This window comes from Lethenteron reissneri, chromosome 26 (assembly GCF_015708825.2).
Source record: "Lethenteron reissneri isolate LAM-NWPU_2019-01 chromosome 26, ASM1570882v1, whole genome shotgun sequence".
Taxonomy (NCBI): Eukaryota; Metazoa; Chordata; class Hyperoartia; order Petromyzontiformes; family Petromyzontidae; genus Lethenteron; species Lethenteron reissneri.
The window spans coordinates 25,828,547-25,853,823 of NC_083804.1; the positions used below are offsets into that span (position 1 = coordinate 25,828,547).

Below are 25,277 nucleotides of genomic sequence, written 5' to 3' on the forward strand. Positions count from 1 at the left end.
CTTTGCTAGTTGTTGCGAGCATTGCTTACGCACACACGCACAAGCGCATCCTTGGCCGCAAGCAGCTTAATTTTATTTGTCTCGTCGGCAGGGCGCGGCCACTCACGCGGTCCGCGGATGGTGACATCGAGCTCTTCTGTGCCGGCGCCCTTGCTGTGCACGCGGAAGTCGGCGTGTTCCTTGACGCACACTCCCTTGGACTGCAGCCCGCGACCTCACGCGCGGCACGCGCTCGGGTTGCAGGCTGCACACACAAACGAACACAAAAAACAATGATAAAGATCCCCCGTATAGCCTTAACAGACCGTTGGGACAAGTGCTGTTAGCAAGCACCTTTGAAGGCCGGCATGGCACACGAGTGGGTGGGTTGCCAACACCACGCCCGGCCAATTTTGTCTCCCCAGTGGTGATGTTTACACACCACACCAGGTACTTATTTGAGGCTGAGTCGACATAGGGGAGGCCCAGGACCGGTTCAGATAATTGACACTGGTGTTGGCCGTGAGCGGGAATCGAACTCGGGTTGCCAGATTCGTAGCGCAGCGCGCTAACCGCTACATTACTGTTAGCGCATGCACATACAGACGCGCACGCACGTGCACACACAAAGATCTCTCGTGCAGCCATGAAGCCAGGACTGCTAGCAAATGTTTTTTAAGCGCCGTGCCGGATTCGTGATTGTGGTGGCAGTATGATGATGATGGTGGTATTGGAGTTTGGTTGTTGTTCGCGATGGTGCTGGTGGTGTCTGTGGTGATGGTATTAGTGCTGATTGAGGTGGCTTTGGTGGCGGTGTTCGTGATGGTTGTTGGTAGCGCTGTTGATAACGGTGTGCTGTTGGCACACACACACCCATCAGCTTCCAGGATTCGTGGAGGTCGACCAATCCAGGAAAGACGCCAGGGTTGGTGGTGGCCGGTGACCTGGGCCCGTGGCACTGGGTCCCACTGGAGATCTCCATCGCCAATGACGCCGCACGCAACGGTCAACGTCAAAGCGAAGTCCGACCTCGAGTGAACATTCAGGGCAACTGGTGCTCACCTCCAGTTTACAAGCCCTGAGGCGCTGGTGGATAATTCCACATTCCTTGTGGCAGGGGGTTGAGCCTATCCAGACGACAACTACATTTGACTTATCCCCACAAACTGGTGCTCGTTTTATTGACTCAGAGGATGATGGGCTGAGTGAACCCCCAACCAGGCGTGAGCTTGTAACCTGGTTGCAGTGACTATACAGTACCTTTATACAGTAGTGTACTATAGAAGAGAAAATCCCAAACCCCAACCAAATTCAACACGTTCCCTGTCAATAACCACAGCGTGGCCTTAAGAAGAAAAGAATGAAACAGGTGACATTTTGGACAACGGCCCTTATTCCTATGCTACGACAGGGCCATTTTGCCCGAAACATCACGTATCACACAAAGTGTTCCCTTATAAAGGCGATATTACAGGGTGATCCATTTATAGATACCCCCCATTTTCAACATGACAATGCCATAGCCGACGGGCCTCATGTCTTAGCAGAGGAGGAGATGCGAGTTAGCGTACAGACAAATAGAAAGAGTTTGGAGGAAAAAGTAGTACCGGTTATTTTTATGTTTGATACTGTAGAAAGTGGGGCCGTCGGTAAGTGGATCGTCCGCGAAGGGCCCTCGTGGGCCATCTGTAAATGGATCGCCCACGACGGGGCCCCCTTTTGGGGGGCACTCTCACCTTGTGCAGGCCGGCCACCTTTGGGTGGTACACAAAACGGAGAAGGTGTGCTTCTTGTTGTTGTTGGGTGTCACCTTGGCCTAGCGGACACGCAAACAGACGACGAAGTGAGGCGGGGGTTGGGGACCCTGACGACCGTGGACACCGAGACCCCCTGGGCGCCAGGGTTACAGACAAGCAGGCCTGGCGCCCCGAGTATTTACACGCAGAGCACCGACTGCGGCATTGTTTACGATTATAACATTGCAAACGCCAGGCGCGCCGTCTTGCAGCCGCCGCTCACGACGGGCGTTAAGATCCCGTGAGGGCCCAACCGCGTGTCGCCGGCGTCAGGGTCCGGACCAACACGAAGATGCCTCCCCCCCCGTGTGACCTTGAGACCATTTTGGGGGGCAAGGGCTGTCGGCGAGCAATACCTATGAAGGTCGGCACGGCACACGAGGGGGTGGGTGGGTAGGTCAGCGACCAAGCCCGGCCGCCTTTGTCTTCCTGTGTTTTGCGCACAGCACCAGGTCCGCGGGGCGCGTCACCTCGTTACCCGAGCGCTCGATACCTGCCCGCCGGTCACATTGTCACCGCCGTCGTTATCCACGCCTTCGCCCGATATCGTCATCGCCATCATCTTTGTTTTCGTCTACATCGTCATTACCGATGTCCTCGTCATTGCTATCAGTATCGTCACCATCATCATCATCATTGCCGGCATCACTAACCGATATTATCGTTCCCATTACCACTATCATCACCGCATCATTTAAACATTCATATTCATCATTGCCACCGTAATCGTCATTATTATTGTCAAATCACTCATTATCGTTGCCACTTTGTCATTACCATCATCATCATCATAACCATTACTTATCTTGATGAATCATCATTATCACCATTACGATCATCATTACCATCATCATCACAACCATCATTATTGTCATCATTCTCATCAGCATCATCAATGACCACTTTCATCGGGAGTCATATTCTCTATCACCATCACCACTATACTCGTCACCAAGTCATCTGCAGCATCGTTACCACGCGGTGCGGCGAGTGTGTGTAGCAGCAGCACGCCTGGCCCGAAGGCCTTCACGCTGTTGGGGTCGATCTTGGGCCGGAGGGGGGGCCCCTGGCTTCAGCTTGGCCTTGGGGAACTGCGACAGGTAGGTCATCACCGAGTGCTCGTCCACATTGGGGTCGACGAGCTCCTCTGGGGCGATTACCTAGGTGGGGAGCAGATCGAGGTGAAGGTCATGTGGAGGCCACCCAAGCATTTATGGTGCTACAGACGATTATTATTATTAGTATGTGCGTGCGTGTGTGAGTCCCATGACTGTTTTTCAGGAGGGTGCTGCCAAGTTTTTGTAATCGAGTGGCGAGAATTGCTGCTGCTTCGTGTGATCCAAATTTAGTGATTTGAATGTAATTTTAAAATATGGCAAACAATATGAATCGCGATGCCGCCACACAATGGCCTACTCGCTTCGAATGATGAGGGCGCGAATTTTATAGTGAACACAGCATTAAAAACCAGGGAGGCCTGCTAGATTGGAACCACAAACCTCTGCAACAAGCTGGGCTATTTCACCACCCAAAAACACATTGGATGGTTCGACTGACTCACTGACTGATCCACTGACCGACTGGCTGACAAACTGACTAACTTTCTGACTCACTAACAAATTGACCGAATCACTGACTCACCGACTGATTGACTAACTGACCGACTCACTGACTCGCCTGTTACAGAAAACAAGAGTGGCTCAGCGCTGCTGGGTCTGCGCATATCGAGCGAGCAGCCCAGCGGCTACCACAGTTGCGAGATGTTAACTACCTCGTCTGATATATAGGAGATCGCCGGTTCAATCCCAACCCTGTCACCTGTATATTTGGAGTTTGCATGTTCTCCCCCTGGTTGCGTGGATTGCTCTCCAGGTCATCTGGTTTTCCCCTCCACATTTAGAATCAACGTGCGTTTTAAAGTATTTGGCTGCTATACATTTCCACGTGAATAGCCAATTCGTTGAGCTGTGATTTGTGACCAGGTCGCTTCTGAAAAAGAGCTGTATAGCTCAGTGGGCCTTACCTGGTAAAATAAAAAAAAAAGTTTTTAGTTTGGTCGCCAGGTGAGCTCACCGGTGGGACGCCGAGCCAGTCATCCGCCTGCTGCATGGCCTCCCGAGCATTGTCCACTGGCTTGTTGGGGTCCCAGGACTGCCAGTCGGGGCACGGGCCTTCTGTTGAGGCTGCCGTCACCCGGGTCCTCCCCCGGCGGGGGGATGACCAGAGGGGGGCTGCCGCCTCCGGATTCTTCACGATTATTATTATGAACAGTCCGAGCATGTGGGACCCTGGGCTCTCCCGACACCCAGCCCGGCACGCGGAGAGAAGTGGAGGTGCGGGAGGGGGTGTGTGGCGGGTCGCGGTGACAGCTGGGCCAAGACGAGGTTATAATTGGTATTGGCCGTGGCTGGCATGACCTCACGGGGTATTGGGGAGTTGTGGGGAGGCGGAGTGGGGGGAATAGGAGGGAGATTGAGTTACGGAGGCCGCAGCAGGACTCGGAAGGCCTCCCGTCACCGCCGACGACGACGTTCGTCTATCGTACGGGCAGAGCGGCGGCGCAGCGGTTGGCGCGCCGCTCCTCGACGGAACAGGCGACTCGAGTTCGACTCGCAGCCGACACACCAGTGGAAAACGATCCCTCACGACCAATGAGTTGTGAAATCTCTGCTTGACTGGAGACGGAGCGATGGCACCATCTCGTGTGCAGGAGTCAGATGGATGAAATGCTCTTACAGACGTTCACATCCGGCCAAATGTACTCTTATTCAACCCAGCCTCTCTCTCCCCCACTCTTCCTCCCTCTCTCCCCCACTATCTCCCTCTCCCCCACTCTCTCCCTCCCTCTCCCCCACTCTCTCTCTCCCCCACTCTCCCTGAGGCCGAGTCGACCTATGGGGAGACCCAGAACCAATTCAGATAATCGTCATTGGTGTTGGCCGTGAGCGGGAATTGAACTCGGTAGGCCAGGTTTGTAGTGCAACGCGCTAACCGTTACGCTACCACTCACCGCACATGCATGCAATGCACACACCTGTAAATTTTTAAACAAACTCTCATGCCTTCATTGGCCCAAACCCATCTCCATAATTTCCATGATTTTTAAATAGGACCCTATGTATAACGGTAAAAGTATCGTTGTAATGCATATACACAATAACTGTCACTAAAAGAGCGACACTAACAGCGCACGCAGTTTAAGGCAACAAAGATTTATTATATTCAGTTTTCACGGATACAACAAACCAAACGCTTCTGAACAATATTAATTCCAACAAACTGGCATGCAAGGAAAATCTAAATGTTTAAAGACAAACGATCGTGTTTTCGAACAGCGAAGAACCAGCTTGTTTCCATAAAAGCAGGCATCAGCCGGGAGCTTCTACAAGGTGGACATGGAGCAGATCCACTCCGACGCAAATGTCTAGACAATAAGAATCATCCCAACTTGTTAACAAAGATATCCCTATTACACGAGACGCAGGCAATGTAACGCAACTAATCAATGTAGCATCCACCACCACCACAGTACTGCCAAGTCTCACTGCGCCCATCCAGACATCGCATTGACGCCAGAGCGCGCGTGCCGCCGTGCACGTTGCCAACCCCTTTGGATTTTAAAACACGCATCGAGTGACGAGTGCGTGCCATATAAAGCGCAATAAGATGCGCCCAAACAGCTGTACTCAAAACACGATTTCAAACTCGCATCGTATTGTCATTATCACAATATCAGTGAGCGCAAACACGTAGGGCTACTTGATGGTCAAGTCACCGATTCTACACGAAAAGGCGAAACGTACTATAAACAGTCGAGTATATTCTGATTGGGTTGTGCGGCATATTATAGAGTGCCTAGTGAGCTGACATTTCTGGGAGTGGACCATCTTCAGACCAGAGAAAGCATTAACTTCTGCTACAAGCTCGCACTAAACCACACTATTATCATCTCAGAAAACACCGCAAACACGACCGCCTATCTTCGGCGTCACCATCATCATTACCATCACATCATCACCACCGGTGGTGTCATCATCATTACTATCAAGGCGAGCGTGCGAGCGGGTTCAACGATGACGATACTTCGAGTTCATTTTCCCCGATGACAGACGGTGGGTGTGGAGGATTTGCTTGCGCTGGGGCTCTCGCGCCGTGGGGCAGTGCGAGATGGTGTGGGCCCAGTCTCCACTCGCGCCGCACAGCGGGCACGAGTAGGCGCGCATCACAGGGCACTGGACGCGGCCGTCGGCGTCCTTGAGCGCGTGTGACGAGCAGGTCCTGACCGAGGCCCCGTTACTGTAGCAGAAAGCGCAGCGGATGGCTCTCTTCGCCGCACGGTCAGCAGCACGAGTCGAGCCACCGTCACGGGTTGAGTCAGAGGCACGGTTCTGCCCACTGGCACGGGTCGACACAGCGGCACGGGTCACGTCAGCAGTACTCGCTGCCGCAATCTGCTGGCCCCACTTCATGAGTTGACTCTCCTGCAGCTTCTGATGTTGCCTCTCCTGCTGTAGCTGCTGCTGCCTTTCCAGCAGCTGCCGCCAGTCACAGACCGACTCGCTATTCCTCGCAGGTGGGAACTCAAAACAGCAGTGCCGTCGCTGCTGCTGTTGGCCATGTGGTGGTGTTACCCCTGGCAACGAACGACTCTCGTTGAAAATCGTGTCCAGTGTTAACGGTTCTGGTGATGGAGATCGTGGTGGTGATGGTTGTCGGCGTGGTGCTGCAATTGGTGACCACGTGAACTGCTCCTGCGGGAAAAGCTGATACTCTCGGGGCTGCTGCTGCAGATCCTCACCATGGAGGTGATGGCGACTCTGCAGGGTTCCGTTTCCGGACGAAGGCGACGTAAAGTCGCCTCCGCTGCTGCGGCCGTGAGCGTTCATCATTCGCGGTGTCGGCTGGCCTTGGCTTTGCTGCGCGCTGCTACTCACAGAGCTGTAGCTGCTGCGCAAGTATTCCATGAAGCAGGAGTCTCTGTTGAAGTCACCGCCAATTCTGTCGCCAACAGCAATTATCGAGCAGCGGAGAGCGCCTGACTCACCACTGCCACCGAGCAATGAAGGGGATGCACCGACTGGGCACGCGGTAACTTCTGCGGAAACTTAAATTCGCGTCTAATCTTGTATAGTCGTCCAAAGCCCCGCCCACAGCTGTTGACTTAAAAGGAATCACGTGTCGGGTTTAATTGGAGTTCAAGTAAAAGGCGCTTGCAAGTAGGGTCATCTAAGGTGACAGGAACTGCTGATTGCGCCACCGTCACAATATGCCAAACAATGCAGGGTGGCCTAAAAGTTAGCACACGGGGTTATTTAATTTATTTTAACATTGACATAAAAATGTTTATTCTTTAAGTGCATATTGCATCTGTTATAATTATTTGTATCTATGTTTCCTCCTCCTGCGGGGTCACCTCAAATCTGGCCCGGAGCTTGCAGTGTGTACATATCGCTACTGGGCATGGTGCTGGTCAACCCACCCCTCGTGTGCCGTGCTGGTCTTAATGATGTGCGACTCGTTAATAGTATTTCCCGAACAGCCTAAGGCTATACGGGGGATCTTTGTCTTTGTAGTCAGAGGGAGCGTCCACGTGACATTGGCACAATGATACCAGACAGCCTGGCGCCAAGAATTAATTAAAGATCCAATCGAGATATATTGCACGAGCGCAAGAAGGGTGTCGAACACACGGGCCGGACCCCCCCCCAAGCCCCTTACTGCATGCTCGCCACGTGTTTCAATTTATACGACTTACATTTTTATTATCGCGTAAATTATTTCGCGATCTAACCGAAAAAACTACGTGTTAAACTCGCATGGTTTTTTTAAGCATTCGAACCCTTCTCGATGTCGTCGTCCATACCCCCCACTGCCCCCACCCGAGTTCACAGCTACAAAGTTTGCACACAGACCCCCGTCCTTCCCCCACGGCCACATTATCTGAGCGATAGACATCCACGGAAGTACACCGGCCCCTCCCCCAACCTCTGTGTTCCTCGCGCTGCTTCTTTACACACAACCGGACCGATACGACGGCCGTCCCTATCCAACAGCAAAATCCCCCGTTTCAATTTCAGGTGGAAATTCAAAATCCGAATGCGCGGGGAAAATATTTGTTTTTGCGATTTTAGTCGACAAGCCAAATTGTATTAAAGAAAAGATTTGGAGTGTCCAAAAAAGTGGAGGAGTTCATGTTTCTCAGTGGAGGTTAATGGGAAGCCAACAGGGTTGATCTGCACACAGCAAATAAGATAACAAGAGCCCAGTCCACGTGTTTCGAACTTCTATGGGGCGGTTTAAACAAAGGGGGGTCAGGCATCACGGAACGAGCAGCCGGAGCACTCGGTAGCTATACAAATTATTTTATTTCATTCGTGTGTTTTGACATTACCTGGGTTTTTGACGTGAATTTAGTTATGCCTTTTTTATACAGCCGATGTTCGGTAAATCAATACCGTTTTTTATTAATCGTCTTTTTCATAGGCACAGCGGTGTGTCCCTACGGGAGGCGCATTTGAATCCAAACCAGCCCGCAGTACAGTAGTAGGCACTGTACTGCAACAAACGTGGACTATCCACTGCTGGCTTAAAGGTCTCATGGTTGCCATACTTTACGCCTTTGATATCAGAATCAGACAGCGATGACAAATGCGTTGGGAGTTGTTTGATAATTATAAGCCCCAATGATATGTATGTTGAACTTTGTTCGCACCGTACGTAGCCAACCGTGCTAATCGGAGGTGCGATATGAACACAGCCCATCAGACACAAGTGTTCATGCGCAGCCTTTGTCAAATGCACTGCTCATTGCCAGAGGTCGCAACCGGGTACCCGATACCCGTACCCTACCCGATACCCGGCTACCCGTACCCGGCCGGGTACGGGTACCCGTTTGCGACCCTGGTGCGGCCGGGTACCGGTAGACCGTGAGTCACTAGTGAGTAACTTTATCACTCATTTCCCATCGTCTTGTCTCTTCTCACAATTCAAGTTCCTAGAATCAATCCAACCGCGCCTGCAACATGGCTTCATCCCAGAGGTCGCAATCAGGTACCCGATATCCGTACCCTACCCGTACCCGGCCGGGTATGGGTAGGAAACAAAACCCGTTTGCAACCTCTGCTCATTGCACACGAGGCTTCTTCCTAGGCAGTTGTCTGGGTTCTAGCATTGACACAGGACCTCAGCGGCGTCTACAGGCCACCTCCACTGCGATATTAACCTATCGATGTGTTTATAATAAATCTATGATCTTATCTGATAAATTACAGCTGAAATAACCAGTGTGCAAATATGATTGAGAAGAGTTTCATTGCAAGGTCCTCAATGTTGTCGCTCAGGGAGTGCCAAACGTGTGGTGGTGGTGTGGTTGGAGTGGATTGGGCTTTCAGATGAGAGTGGACTTGTCAATGACCGGTACCAGAAGTGTCAAGATCGGCTTCTGTGGAGGAGGCTCGTGAAGGACGCTGCAGGGCAGTTGGCAGCAGTCGCCCTCTAGCAACAGTGGAGGACAGAGGAGCAATGCTCACAACAATGAGCAGAGCGCTGGGCAGCTAAAACACAGCAAGTTGGCATAGTGGGTAACACAGGTGATGCATCTGCCAGCCATCTCAGTCAAGCAACCCATGGCACCTGGGTCTGTCCCGTGACCTCCTGCCAGCGAGCCTGCGACACTTCACGTGGCCTCAAAGTGCACCTAGCCTGCGCAGTAGTGATGTTGCGGTGGAGCGTCGCCCGTGGTTGCACTGTGGTGACTGCGGCAATCGCCACTCCGCCACGGGTCGCCTCTCAGCATCAGCAGCCTCTGCTTGGGAATTATCCACTCAGAGACGACGGGGCAGTGTGGCCTGAGCGAATGCCCCGAGATAACAATGGACTCGGGTTGGGTGGCATTTATTTAATACTAGCGGTAAGTACCCGGCGTTGCCCGGGCAAAAAAGACAGACACACATTGAATTACACACAGACATCGACCCACACACATAGAAACACATCGACTTACACGCACACACATATATATGGACTCACACAGACAGACATCGACTTTAGGTACACACATCGAGTTACACACGCACATCGACTCACACACACACACATAGACTTACACACACACACATTGACCTACACACACATATGGACTTACAAAGACACACATATCGACAGAGACCGATCTTGCCACCGCTGGTACCAGTCATCGACAAGTCAAGTCAGCTCCACATCCTCCTGTAGCACATCACTCCATCTCTTCTCTAGCCCACTCGATCCAGCGGTGGCTGGGCATGCGGGCTACATGGCCCAGCCAACGCAGCCTTGCCTGCCGTAGGAGGTCTGTCGGGGTCGCTAGCCCCCGAGATCCCTCCCTCGATAATGCTTACGGCCGGGCTAACATCATCACTCGCCCCCCCGCTGCTAAGCGGACCGCTGCTGGGTTCCTCACCCATGGTGTGGGAGCCGTCGCTCGAGGATTCCCCTCCACTGCGGGTCCGCGTCGTAGGCATGGTTAGATACCGAGTAGTATTATGCCCCCTTTACGCTACCACGATACCTCCCTTTCCTAATCGCGCACCTGCAACCCACACGGAGCGAACGTACGCACACACACACACACAGCTCCGTGCACTCCAACTCCACCCTGACTCCTCACGTTATGATCGCGCACCTGTGTAGTAGAGTTACCCACTCGATATTCACAAACTGGGAGAGCTAATCGTTGACAAGGTTTTCCCGCTCAAACTAACGGTCAGGGTCTCACAAGTTGTGAGAGCTGACCGTAAACAAGGTTTTCCCGCGCGACCTAACGGTCAGGGTCAGATAGGGTGAATTGGGATCGAAAAGCAGATTGGGAACGACCAATCACAGGGTTCCACAAGGTGGCCGGGGATTGGACAACCCGGCCACGAACGAGTATAAAGCCAGAACACTCAGAGCTCTCGGGGAGTTCGACGACACGAAGACCCAAGACGGCGGAAGAAGCATAAGACCCTGGACCAAGCCCTCCAGCCCTTATAAGGGCTAGGGCTCAGAGTAACCAGTGGTCAGGGAGACATCTCCCTAGGTCCAGTCAGAGGACATTGAAGGAGCAGGGTATGAGTAGCCTGTAGGCTTGTACGTTCAGAGTGTAACGGGTGAGGGGACCGTATACCCCTCAGTGCATAGGGACTGTATTCACAAATAAAAGTGTGTGCTACTAAAAGACGTTAAAGAGTCCATCTGTACAACACTACACCTGTATCCTACGCAGAGCGAACGCACACACACACACGCAGCTCTACACGCGACACCCACTCTCGCGCCGCTCTGCGCAGCGCACCCACGAGGCGAGCCGCAGCACTACACGCGTTCACACCGCTCACGAGATCACACGAGGCCACGCTTCGCTATTAATGATTTATTATTTGCTACCTGCGAATTGATGCTAAATCAGTATGAGTCGACGAGGCTGTCCTATTCTACCACCCCTGAATCTATTCTCTATTTATCAGCTATGATCCTACTTCACCTTCTTACTCACTGTTAGGTGCCAACGGCGGTTCGTTGATCCCGTACTCGCAGCGTACCTCGATGCGTCTCACGGACGTTCGGGTCGCTGGACTGGAGAGCGTCCTGTCGCCTGGCGCTGGAGTGAGAGAGCGATTTCCCCTTTGCGCCCCCTATTTATCCTCCCTACATCAAAGGGATGCGGCTCTGAGTTTTTCCTTAACAATGGGCTCGCGCCCCCTGGCACGCGCACGGCGGTTCCGGGCGCTTTTGATATGCTAATCAATGTGCGGCGTGCACGGCATAAATCCTAATTAATCCCTTACCCTCCCTAACAATGGTACCTGCGCGCTCAAGCGTAATTATCCCAACCCTCCGTGACTATGCGCAAGAGCCCCTGCGGTCCCGCTATTCATGCTGTCCCGTCCCTCCCCTGCTTGCCCCGTCGACACGTGGGTGGTGTGTGTGGGGGATGCGCTTCAACCGCGGTGGCCGAATGCCCCTCGCCGCGGCCATACCATCTTAAAGCCGGTCGCAGCGCCGCGGTGCAAAGTAGCGTCGGGGGAGGCCGTCCAATTCCCTGATCGCCGGAAACCGTGAGAGTTAATCCCGATAAGGGTTTCTCGGATAAAAATCGGTCGATCAGGTGACCTTCCCTTCCAGCTCTATGGGGGGGGGGGGGGGGGAATGCGTGCGGGTGTGATCATGTGAGGTGAGGTGAGGGGGACGAGGGGTTGGCTCCGTTGCTTGGTGGTGGCGAGGTCGGGGGTGGGGTGCCTGCCGAACGGCTTCGTGGCGGCGGCATCACAGGTCACCAATGGGACTTTGTCCAGATCTGTCAAGGATTTGTGAGCTCATCACACAGTCCAGCCTGGTTAAACCCAGGATTGATCGTAGGCAGGCCAGTCTAAATGTATCTAACCGGTGAAGATGTTCCATTAGGGGGGTGCACGTTTCGCAAGCGTAGAGAAGGGAGGGAATTACCGTGGCCGAGAAGACCTGGAGCTTCATGCGGAGCGAAAGACCAGGTAGCTTCCACACAGCGTAACGCAGCCGATGAAAAGATAATGGTGCTCGACTGATTTGGAGTGAAACCTCTGCTGTTAAACCGGAGCTGGTCGTGAGCACACTGCTCAGGTATGGGAAACTCTCCACTCTCTGCACAACTGCCGCATCACCAATTGTGAGTATTGAGGGTGGATTGTCCGATGGTACAAAATACACAGGCAGGTGCTTAGTTTTGGTGGGGCTGATGGTAAGGCCCCACCTCTTAGTGGCAAGCTCCAGGTTCAGTAGCAGTGCCTCCAAGTCCTCCTCTAAGTGAGCAGCAATCATCAGAGCATCGGCATACATAACATGGTTGAGCAATAGGGAGCCATCCCTTGACCGCACCCGGGCATCGATCAGCCTCCCATTGTATCTGTACCATATGGTAATTCCTGCGGTACAGCCATTGAAGGCTTCACGAACTACGTGGTCAAAAGATATGTTAAATAATGTGGGAGCCAGAAGACATCCCTGTCACACCCCAAGGTGTAGAGGGAATCGCTCTGACTGACGGCCACATAGTTTGACGCGGGGCCGCTCACCATCATGAAGGTCCTTAAGGATCGTGAGCAAAGGGTGAGGGACTCCAAAAGCATGAAGAACAACCCAGAGGCCAGGTCTACTGATGGTATCATAGGCCTTTACCAGGTCAATAAAGCACACACATTCACTGACACGCACACATGGACCTACAGACACACAAAGAAATGGACTTACACCGACTCACATGGAGCCACGCACACAAAGCGACTAACACACACGCCCATGAACTGACACACACAGACATATCGACTCACACACAAACACACATATCGACTAAGACACACACACATGGACTTACACACACATACATAAACTGACACACACATTGCCCTACACACACACACATACGGACTGTGACACACACACATCTACTTTAGATATACACACATGGATTAACACACACATATCGACTCACACACACATATTGACTTACACACACATATCGAGTGACACACACATGTATGGACTTACACACACGTACACATCGACTGACACACATACTGTAGACACACAAACGCACATTGACTTACATACTCAGATGGACTCAAACACACAACAACAACTGCCATTCTCCACTAAGTGGCGGTGACGTCACCACGATGCTTGTGCCAGGCCATGTGCACCTTGAGGCCACATGAAGTGTCGAACGCCCGCTGGCAGGAGGTCACGGGGCAGACCCAGGTGCCACGGGTCGACTGACTGAGATGACTGAGATGAGTGGCTGATGCACCACCTGTGCCCCTTACTGTGCAAATTTGCTGTGCTTTAGCCACCCAGCGCTCCGCTCGTTGTTGTGAGCGTCGCTCCTCCGCCCTCCGTTGTTGTTGGAGGGCGACTGCCTCCAACTGCCCAGTAGCGTCCTTCACGAGCCTCCTCCACAGAGGCCGATCTTGACACCGCTGGTATCAGTCATCGGCAAATCCACTCAGCCCCACGTCCTCCTGTACCACATCACTCCATCTCTTCTCTAGCCCATGCTGCGCCCATTTAGCCTCCTCGATCCGGCCGAACAAAAGCTGTTCAGGCATGCGGTGGCTGGGCATGCAGTCTACATGACCCCAGCCAACGCAGCCTTGCCTGCCGGAGGAGCCCAACGATGGGACTTTGCCCAGATCTTTCAAGGATATGTGAGCTCCTCACCCAATCCAGCCTGGTTAAACCCAGGATGGATCGTAGGCAGGCCAGCCTAAATGTTTCCAACCGACGAAGATGCTCCATTAGGGGGGTCCACGTTTCGCAAGCGTAGAGAAGGGAGGGAATGACCGTGGCCGAGAAGACCTGAAGCTTCGTGCGGAGCGACAGACCAGGTAGCTTCCACACAGCATTACGCAACCGATGAAAAGATATTGCCGCTCAACTGATTCGGAGTGAGACCTCTGCTGTTAAACTGGAGCCAGTCATAAGCACACTGCCCAGGTATGGGAAACTCTCCACTCTCTCCACTACTGCCCCATCACCGATTGGGAGTTGTGGGGGTGGAGTGTCCGATGGTACAAAATACCCAGGCAGTTTTGGTGGGTCTGATGGTAAGGTCCCACCTCTTAGTGGCATGCTCTAATCTCAGCAGCAGCATCTCCAACTCCTCCTCTGAATGAGCAGCTATTACCAAATCATCGGCATACATAACGTGGTTGACCAATAGGGAGCCATCCCTTGATCGCACCCAGGCATCGATCAGCCTCCCATTATATCTGTACCAAATGGAAATTCCCCCATTACAGCTATTAAAGGCTTCACGAACTACGTGGTCAAAATAGATGTTAAATAATGTGGGAGCCAGAGGACATCCCTGTCGCATCCCAAGGTGTACAGGGAAAGGCTGTGACTCCCGGCCACGTAGTTTTACCCGAGCCCGCTCACCATCATGAAGGTCCTTAATGATCGTGAGCAGAGGGTCAGGGACTCCGAAAGCACGAAGAACAACCCAGAGCCCAGGCCTACTGATGGTATCACAGGCCTTGACCAGGTCAATAAAGCACATATGTAGGTCTTGTTGGAATTCCCTACACCTCTGCTGTAGCAGACGGACAGAAAATATGGCATCTGTGCAGGACCGCCCTTTCCTGAAACCGCATTGGGGCTCCGCAAGCCTCTCCTCAGCGTGCCTAGCAAGGCGATGTTGAATAATCATTGCCAGGACCTTTCCCGGCACACTAAGGAGTACGATGCCCCTGTAGTTGTTACAGTCTGTGCCGTCCCCCTTCTTAAAGAGGGGGACCACCAGGGCATCCTTCCAATCCTGCGGAACCCATCCAGTGGTCCAGACTGTTGTTATGATGTTATATAGGGCAGTCTGTGCACAAACGCCACCCTCCCTCAGCATTTAGCTTGGGAGATCATCTCTGCCCGGTGCCTCTCCTGGTCTCAGACTCCGGATCGCCTTCAGTACTTCCTCAACAGATGGCACCTCAGCCAGCCTCAGCAGGTTTATCCCCACTTTGTGCCATGATGTTTTCCTGGCTGAGGGATTTCCCCTCCCCCAGGACCTCACAGAAATGCTCAGGAAATCTGCATATCTTTTCCTGGGGGTCAGAGATTGGATCACCGATTTGTCCCCTAATGATGGTAATAGGTGTGGTGCTGCAGGTTACTTTTTCGATGGAGTTAAATAGTGATTTGTGATCGTGGGCCACTGAGGCAGACTCCATCTCCTCAGCAACCCGCGACCACCACCAATCCTTGCAGTGGCTTACGGCTCTCCGAACCTCCGAGCGAAGGCTGCAGTAAGCCTCCTCATTCTCTGACGTGGGATGCTGTAGCCGATGAGAGTGGGCCTGTCGCTTTTTCTCAACTATCCTGAACACTTCCTCTGTCAGCCAGGATTTCTGGGGAGGCCTGGACCGCATACCCAAAGCAGCCATTGCAGCTGCATGAGTCACAGTCCTAAACCTCGCCCATTTACCCTCGACATCAGGAGAAGTGGGGGACGATGCCAACCCCAGCTGCAAGCGATGATGAAATTCTAGCTTGCAACTTTCATCAGCTAACTGAGACCAGGCCACTTTAGGTTGGAATGGGGTCCTGGGTGTACACCCACCACCGGAGTGGAAGATTGGCAGGCGCATCTTACAGATGACTAGTCGATGGTCAGAGGGCAGATCAGCTCCACGGCAGGTCCTGGTGTCAAGGACATGGGCTCGCATCTGCTTGTCCGTCACTATGTAGTCCAGCAGATGTTCTTGCTTGGACCCGGCATGCATCCATGATGTTGTGTGGATGCGCCGATGCCGGAAGAGCGTGTTGGTAATTACAAGCCCATGGGCTGCACACAAATCTAGCAGCCTCCTACCGTTGTTATTGAGCTGATCTGGCCCATGCCTTCCAATCACTCCAGACCAGGTGCCAGCATCATGACAAACTAGGGCATTGAAGTCACCCAACAAGATGACTTTGTCCCGAGATGCCACTTTAGCCAGCACCTGTGACAGGAGGTCATAGAAGGCATCTGACTCGTCGGCTTTGCCTGTATCCCTCCACGGATGTTCGCCTTTGGTGGGGGCATAAGTAACCATGACCACCACTCCTCAAACACACACACATCGACTCACACACACACATCGACGTGCACAGCAATCCCCAATAATGGCACAGCTATCAGTATCGCAGTACTACGTATGAGTAAATAGCGTGACGTGAGCAATCGAAACAATAGAAATGCATTGAAGAAATAAGCATAAATAAGTGTAAATTAAAGAGCAGCACTACGCACAGGTAAGTTAAATAGCAGGCTACAGTCTAGATTATAGACTGCCAGTACGCCGACTCAATGACATAAGCATTGCCACAGTCGACATAAAAAGCTGGCAATACGGGCAGAAAAAGCAGAATACAGTCGACATGAAAGGCTGGCAGTACACTGAGTGATAGTAAAGAAGCAGGCAACAGATTATAGACTGGCATACACTCATAATGGTCAAAAGGAAAATTAGCAATGTAGATTATAAAGTGCCAGTGCACTGACGTTAATTAATCAGCAGGCAGCAGGCCACATCACAGACTGGCAGTAGACCGTCGCAGAGTCATAAAAGCACAGCTAAAAAAGGGAATATTTAGCATCCTAATAATGAAAAATTAGTTTTGTGCACACAAACATTATTATTGTAATATCTGTCAACGTATTTGTTTAATAATAGTAAACAATACTACTACAATAATGCTATCTAAGCGCTGTAATAATATTAATATCTACGGACTTTATAGCAGTAACTGCACGCATCGTGTTGGGGGGGGGGGGCGAAGAGGATATCACACTGTGAATAAATAGCCGCTGCGTTATGTGTATATTTATTGCATGTTAAACGCGTAAAAGAAAATGGCCCCCGTGAGCTCGACCGAACGCACATCACTTGGCAGCCCCCCCCCCACGCAATTGGCGCGAGTTGGTACGGTCGATGTCGTGCAATAAATAAATATAGCGAAATCCCACTAAATCGCTAAATTAACTAATTTAAAGGTGACAGACGTAAAAAAGGAATAGCATATTCCCACTGCGGGGCTTAGGGCATGCTGGCTGGCAATTTTTTTTCGACATCAACCCCACCGTTCGAGAGCCAAATCCCTCGCAAGCACGCAAGAAGACTTGTATATATAAAAAAAGAAGAATAAAGAGGGCTGGTGAGCGTTACATTGGCAGCAGTGAGGAAACGTGTTACTGACATTGTATTACAAATATTAGCTGTAGGTTTTCCCTGAAGAGTAATACGTTTTCAGTGTTATGGTTATTCAGTGTATAATGTCTCATTACATATGATCGCGTTTTAATAAATAAATACGTCTCGCACTGGGCCAGGCTGGTGACTTGGAGTGCTGAGCTGGCACAGCTGAGACCCTGGGTTCAAATCTAGGTAAAGCGATACCTAAACTGAAATAACGCAATACATTTGCTAAAACACTGCCTTAAAATAAAATATATCGAATCTTTATTATTACCGTATTATCCGGATTGGAAGACTAACTTTTCTACCCCTTCAAGAAATAGTGGTGGGTATGTATGTGTTGTGGGTTCCATTCAGGCGCGCACTGGAAATGGAGGCAACACATTTATTGTTAACACAACGGGGTAACTTAACCCCTAAACAGGATAACACTTAGGGTGGTGACCACCATGGCTAACCACCTAGCACACTCTCCGGAATAACACCGAAGTCGGACACCCGAGATCCAGGATCGTCGACGGCGGCTTTGTTCCGAGTTGAAGACCCCCAATTCCTCTCGGGACCTCGCTTATATCGCTCCGCCCTTGGCCACGCCCCCACCTCTCGATCTCTCGGGGCTCTAGGTCCCCACAACGTGACCCTCTCACCCCCATCTGGGGGTCTCATTGCCTACCCTTGTCTGGTCACGTGCCCTCGCGGGTTCACACAGGTTACCATGTCCTGACCCGATCTCTCTCCCACTGCCACCGGGACCTTGTCCTCTATCCAGCCACTCTGTGGCATGGCACACCCACTCTGGTGCCAGAGAGAGTGGCTCCGCACGTACAGTACCACTCCTCACCCGGTACTGTCACTACACCCTAGTGACACCATTTATGTCACTACATATGCATGTGTAGTGGGTACAAATGGGAGGAAGCTTCTTTGGAGGTAACACGTTTATTATAACATTAATAAACCATAACACAAAGAGGTAACGGCCCCTTCCACCCAATACTCTAGGGAGGCATCTCCTCCGGACTATCATGCTGTTGTATATGTTGGGTTATGAAATTTTGATAAAAATAATAAAAATTAATATTTTTCCGAAAAATGCGTAAATCGCATAAATTATGTCAATATGTGTATTAATATGCATAAATTATGATAATGTGTGTAATTATATGCATACATTATGATAATCACGGAGATAATCGTAATAATTTATGTGGATGCTTGCGATTATGTTAATGTGTGCAGTTATGATAATAAAGCTTAGTTTCGTTTATCCAGAGTTGTATCAATCAGGATAACACGATTATCATTGATTAAACATTATCCTAGTGTGTGTTATGTTATTTTAGGTCTCCAGTTTCATATCTCATCACAGGATACAGTTCTCAAGAATAAGACAGTTTTGCATGGACTTGGAGGGAACACTCGATATGCTTCTGTGATAACAATTTTATTCTAAACAAACATGTGACATTCTAGCATGCAGGTCAAACATGCGTCAATAATTCATGAGCAAGATTATGCAATTAACTAAAATTAATGACTAAAACACTTATTCATTTGCGAGATTATGCAATTAACTAAATTGAAGGCTAACACTCTTCTAACAACCGTAACTTCTACTTTCCACCAGACATCTCATTAGTTTCCTCATGTATCGATCACCATCGGCGACTGGCCAAGTTTGAAAACAAGCATTCGACAATATTCATGTGACGGCAATAAAAGCACTTATTGTACTCCGAAAGTGAAGCATACTTCAATCGATTCGTCGGCAAGATTATATCTGTTAACGGAATGTTTGAGACAATGGTGGGTGAGGGCGTGTGTGTTGGTGGGAGAGCGAATCTGGCTCTGTTTTAATTAATTCTTCGGCGAGACTCTATGACAAAGAAAACGGTTTGACTATATTCACTATGTGCTTCCTTGAGTCTGTGAGGGGAGGAGGTGATACGACCCTGTTCGGAGATTTCCTCACAGCCCGTGCGGATTGCGGACGCGACTTTCTCCGCAGGGAGTTGAGCGGCGGCGCTTGGCGGTCCTCGGTAGCTGACGGCGCGGTGGCGCGCTCTCTGCAGCTCTGACGGCGGCGCTCGTTCGGAAGACTTTGACTCTCTTTCTCCACTGCGGGATGACGAGTCGGTTTTGGTTGATGCTGGTTGATCTGGGTGTGCGTATTAAACACGCGGCGCATGCGATAGCTCTTTCTCTCTCTTGCGGCAGCCCCCGGCTTCTCCACTGCTGAACGATTGTTGAGTCGGCACGATGCTCGCCGTCGCTCTGGACGTCTTGTGGTTCTCACTGGGTGTTGGTGTGTGTATCAAACACACTGCGCATTCGATAGCTCTTTCTCTCTCTTGGTGGCAGCCCCCGGCTTCTCCACTGCTGGACGGTTGTTGAGTCGGCACGATGCTCGCCGTCGCTCTGGACGTCTAGTCTGTTCTCACTGGTCGTTGGTCAGTGTGTGTTTTAAACACACGGCGCATTTGATGGCGCTGTCCTCCTCCTCAGCCGTTCGATCAGGCTTTCTCCACTGCTTCGCGCTCTCTGCTTTGCTCACTTGGCGATCTCCGCCCTTCCTGCAGGTTGTTCGCTGGTCGTCACTCTGACGATGAGCGATGCTTCGTTCGTTGCAGGGTGGACGTTGGGTGTCTTTGTTGGCTCGGGAGTGATAGCTGGAGTCTCCGTCAGCTTCACTCGCAGCTCGGCGACTCAGGGTAGCGATTCTTCTCAGGTGGTGCAGACCTCGGCTTGTTGCTGCACGTCGCTACCCCGCGAACCTCGTCATTCTGGATGACGGAAGAGCTTCTTCGTTGTCGGCGTTGAGATGAGATGGGCTGTAGCCCTGGAGATCTCTGGTGGGGGCCGTAGCCCGGAGACGAGATGCTTTGAATGGATTTTGCCTCTGCTTATATCGGGAAAATCCACTCAGTTTTTCCGAGTTGTTCAAAGGCTGTGTCATAAAACATTCCTGTGGGGGTGAACACATCTGCGTCCGTGTGTGTGTCCGTCCGTGTGTCGCGTTTATGGGAGCTTTAAAGACCAGCTGTGTAATCATTCTGGAAGGAGGGGTGGGGGCCTCGCGACGGCGACACCTAAGTTATCCATTAACCAGACCGACGATTCGCGTTCGCACCGAGTTGATTATGAATAATATTGTTGCGAAAACCTACATGTTAAGCGAGCTTAATGATCCCCTCCCTTGCTCTGGGCGTTATATCTTTTGTCTCACACAGCTTAAGTTGTTTTGGTTTGGAAGTTGAAATGCGACTTATTTGCTGCTTAGTTCCATTGTGATTTGATTTCAAGCGACCCAAGTTATGCCGTAACCGTGTTCACGGTATTTCATCGTGGCCCGATCTCCCCATGGAAATGTTATTTGCTCGCGTGTGCAAATCTTGCTGTCCGTGCTGCGGGGAGACAAAGACGCCTGTGAGCTGTGGTGGGAGCACCCTGCGCGTGTGTTTATTTATTAATTTCCTTTCTCGAGTCGTTGCCCGCGTGCTACGATCTTTATAGGGCCATTTCCTGGATTTGTGCCTGCGTGTGGAGATCCTCTCGGGAAGACAGATGGCTGTGAGTTGCTCGCTTCTCATGGAATGTTGCGTTTGGTTAATTATGAGGGACTTCTCCGCCCTTAACTCTCCTAGGAGATCCACTTTAATTCCGTACTTAATATTTGACTTCTTGTGATTATTTAATCTGATATCCCGGGCTAGGGATTTTTGTTTTGGAGCGACCCTGATGCCATAATTATTCTTTGATGCTTCGGCCCGGCCGCGTAGAAACTACCAAGTGTACATAATGTCCGTATGGAATTAATACATGAGGATCAAAACCCGTCTGTTTTTTTTTTGTTGTCGATGCTATTTCTTTGTTAAGAATATAATTATATTTCCTCCGTTGCGCCTGGTTTTTTTTTGTAAGGCTTTTTAACGAATGGATGTCATCCTTACTCCCGCTTGCAATTCCCCCCTCCCTTGTTCCTCTTGTGTGAAATTAGGGGAGTTTTATGACATTTATTGCCCTCTTTCATGCCCTCTAGCCTTTGAAGCGAGGTGTGCGCGCACATCTGTGGAAGTGGGAATGGTTCGTTCCCAAGTTGCCCCGTGTCTATTTAAAAAATAATTATATATATTGGCAGAATAATTCTTTTTAAAAAAAGGGGTATAGACACAACAATGCCCTCACACTGGATAAGCTCTCACCCTACACTGGTTAAGCTTCAGCCCTCCACTGGTTTAAGCTTTAGCCCAATCCTAGTCAGGGGTTCGGGCTCTGCTCCTTTGGCTCTTTACTTCAAGTCTTCAGGTGGCTCTTCGGTCTTCAGGCAGACGACAACTGCCGGGACCGTTCAGGGACCCTGCTTTTATACACAGTCCCAGCTCACTCCGCCCCTACCCACACCTTCCTTATAGAATTTTCTCAAGGGACCTGGAGTGTGACGTAATCCCCCCAGCCCCCTTCCTGGGGTCTGGGGTCCGCACCCTTGGTCACGATGCTCCCCAGGGATTACCTAGGACTAAACGGCACAACATTCACCTAGCCGGCTCAGCCTCTCTTCCGTCCCCTGTTGACACAGGGCAAGCACTGCTGGCAACGAGTAGTGGCGATCGCGTCCAACAATGCCACTACATTACCCCCTTCCCCCCTTGTAGCATCCAGCCGTCCCATCTGCCAACTATCGCCACAAGAACATGGTAAAATCAGAACAAGTACGTGTGCCTCAACAACAACAGAAAGAACAACCCCGACAAATACCCCAGCCCACCTGTACAAATATTACACTATGTACAAATTTGAGCGCTTGTTGATGGAAGCGGCTGGCACTGACGGCCGTTGAGAAATCACTCCTGCGGCATATGAGGGTGCAACAAGACGGCTGTGCTCAGGGTTAGGCACTGTGGATACACGACCTGGCTCGGACACATCACGCACTCGGCCCCCGCAATGTGTAAGTGAAGTAGAAGAGCGCGGCACAACAAAGGGTTTAGGCACGACGGGTGGTCATTCAATCAATCACGGGGACACAAACAAAGGTTGTAGCACCCACCCTCACCACAGCTGCCTTTCACACTCGAGGCCAGAGGACAGGAGATGAACCATAAAAGATAATGACACCCTCCCGCCAACAGAAGGGTCATGCATAAAAAAAACACCCCCCCCCACCCCCCCGACGAAAGAGAACACAGGCGTTTCGCTTTGGTTAACATTTGCATGTTTCTTCTAATAACGAAAATCCAAAACTTAGCGACAAAAATTAAGCGAACATTATCGATCCTCATACTCACTGCAATTAAAAACCAGGCTACAATCTACACCAGTGGATCATGACTCATTAATTCAATACTAATGTTATTGTTACCTTTAATTATATTCTACGCGACCTGACAGAAGCATCAAAGAATAATTATGGCAGTCAGGGTCGTTCCTAAGCCAAAACGAATTCCATAGCCTCGGGATATCAGATAATAATAACTCGAGAACAAACAACACAAACCCAGGATACAGGCAGTGGAACGAAGGTTAATAAAACCCTATGAAATATGTGGTAATAATATAATAAAGCTCGTTGAGGCGACTTCTGGAATCCGTCTTTTATTCAACTTGTATTACAGCTTTTCCCTCACGCTGCTGACAGGCAGCGTGAGAGGGACAGATAGAGAGAGAGACACACTGCCACGTGGCAACCCGGAGCCCCGCTCCCCACGTGGCCCCCTTCCTCTGTTCGTTCCCGTTCTGACCACGTGTCGTTCGTCTCCACCCCTATTTAATACCCGGGTCACGTGGTACGTTTCCACCAATCCTGGTTAGCCTCCATGGAATATTACAGGCCCCCTCGTAAGCTGCCGGGACCACGCCCCTGACTCATCTCCCCATTGGCTGTGGCCAAAGCCATCAGAACCAATCCCCTACTTACAGCTGTCACCTTTCCATTACGTGAGGGCCATGCCCCTAGGCTTCCCCCCATTGGCTATAAACCAGGACCGGCAGAGCCAATCATCATGACGAGTTGTGATACGTCATTGAGCTGGATATATCCTCACATTACATCACCCCCCCCCCCCCCCCGGTGTAAAAAGTCAGCCGTCTCGGCTGCGAAAAGGGTGACAAGCCGAATTCCATTGGAAAAATTATTAGGGCGTCTAAGATGCATTAACAAGATAAGGGGGGAGTAGGCGTCTACGCGCCGGGAAATTCAAAACATTTAACAACAGATACATTAGGGTGCCCCTGTAGCGCAGTAACAACAGGGTGACAGACCGCAAAGCAATCAATACTAGTGAAACGGAAGAGATTTCAACCGCGTACGCGACGCCGGACCCTTTCTGTTGTTCGCGCGTGGTTCCCTCGCCGACTGATCAGCAGGAGGTGGTTGCCGTGGAGAAGAAGAAGAAGAATGTTCGGTTTCCGTTGTATCTGGGACAGGTCCCGTTGTTGGAGGGACGTCCGGGGTCTCGTCGTCCCTCAAAACCTATTCATCTGCGGGGGGTATAACACAGCCCCGCTGGGGATCAACGGGCGAGGCAAGTGGCACATTCGGCATGCCAGACCCCGGCAGGTCAACAAGTGGAGATGAAGGGCCAGCACGCGGGTCAACGTAAGGTTTGAGTCGCGACGAATGGACATACCAACGACGTTGGCCGTACTGGATGCGAACACTCTGGGATTTCGAATGTCCACCAGCCTCACAGGCCCCCGCCAAGGCTTGTGCAGTTTAGGGGACGTGTCCACTAGCACCTGAGGGCAATGGAGCCATGCCAGATCACCCACTGACCAGGGGATGTCAGTTCGCGATCAACGCGCATACCTCTCATTCCTTGCCTGCGTACGGGCCGTCACACATCTGGCGGCCTCTCGTGCCTCCGTAACCCGTTTAAGCGAGTCCCGTATGTGATCAGGCAAGGAAGGGGACGGTTGTTTACCCGCCGCACCCAGTTGCACATCAATCGGGGGTACATTCTCACGGCCATACATCAGGAAAAATGGCGAATATCCTGTGGACGCATGCGGAACCATGCGGTATGCCGCCAGGACACCCGGTATGTGCAAGTCCCAATCGGTTTGTTTTTCACTCGCCGTGTGACAAAGCATGGCCGAAAGGGTGCGGTTAAACTGTTCCACCATGCCATCCGTTTGCGGATGGTAAGGGGAAGTACGGATTTTCTTTGTGCCCAGCGCAGCGCATACATCCTTGAGCAATTTGGAGGAGAAGTTACGTCCTTGATCCGTGAGCAGCCCTTCGGGTGCTCCTTTATCCATGACATAACCATTCAAGAAAGCCTTGGTGATGGACGAGACCGTTTGGTCAGGCAGAGGCCAGGCCATAGGCCAGCGAGAAAAATATTTGACCCCACCAAAAGGTATTTGTTTCCCCTAGCCAATGGAGGGAACGGGCCCAGGATGTCCAGAGCAACTAGCTCATTAATACGGGATACCTCAATCGAACGTAGTGGCGGAACATAATTTTGACGAGGTGGTTTTTTCTGTGCACAATCATGGCATGACCGGATAAAGTTAGTGACATCTGCCGTCATGCCGGGCCAAAAGAAATCCTGCTGCATCGCGGCCAACGTTTTCTGCACGCCGAGGTGCATCAGTTTGTCGGCGTGCAGAGCGCGGAGCAGGTCGTGGCGAAGGGATGTCGGCACAACCAGGCGTGAACGGTCAGACACTCCACCCGTACACATCAATAGTCCCGCCTGGCCCCGGAACATCTGCCATTTCCATCCCACAAATTGAGATCTCGGTTTCCCGATCAGTTTCCACAGCGGAGCCATAGAGG

The 25,277-nt window shown here is 51.3% G+C and overlaps 1 pseudogene; it reads right to left on the reverse strand.

The window, feature by feature from the left end:
* The window catches only part of LOC133347981 (filamin-C-like), an 83,404-nt pseudogene extending 76,743 nt beyond the window's left edge, over positions 1-6,661 (reverse strand).
* Positions 6,662-25,277: the final 18,616 nt, after the last annotated feature.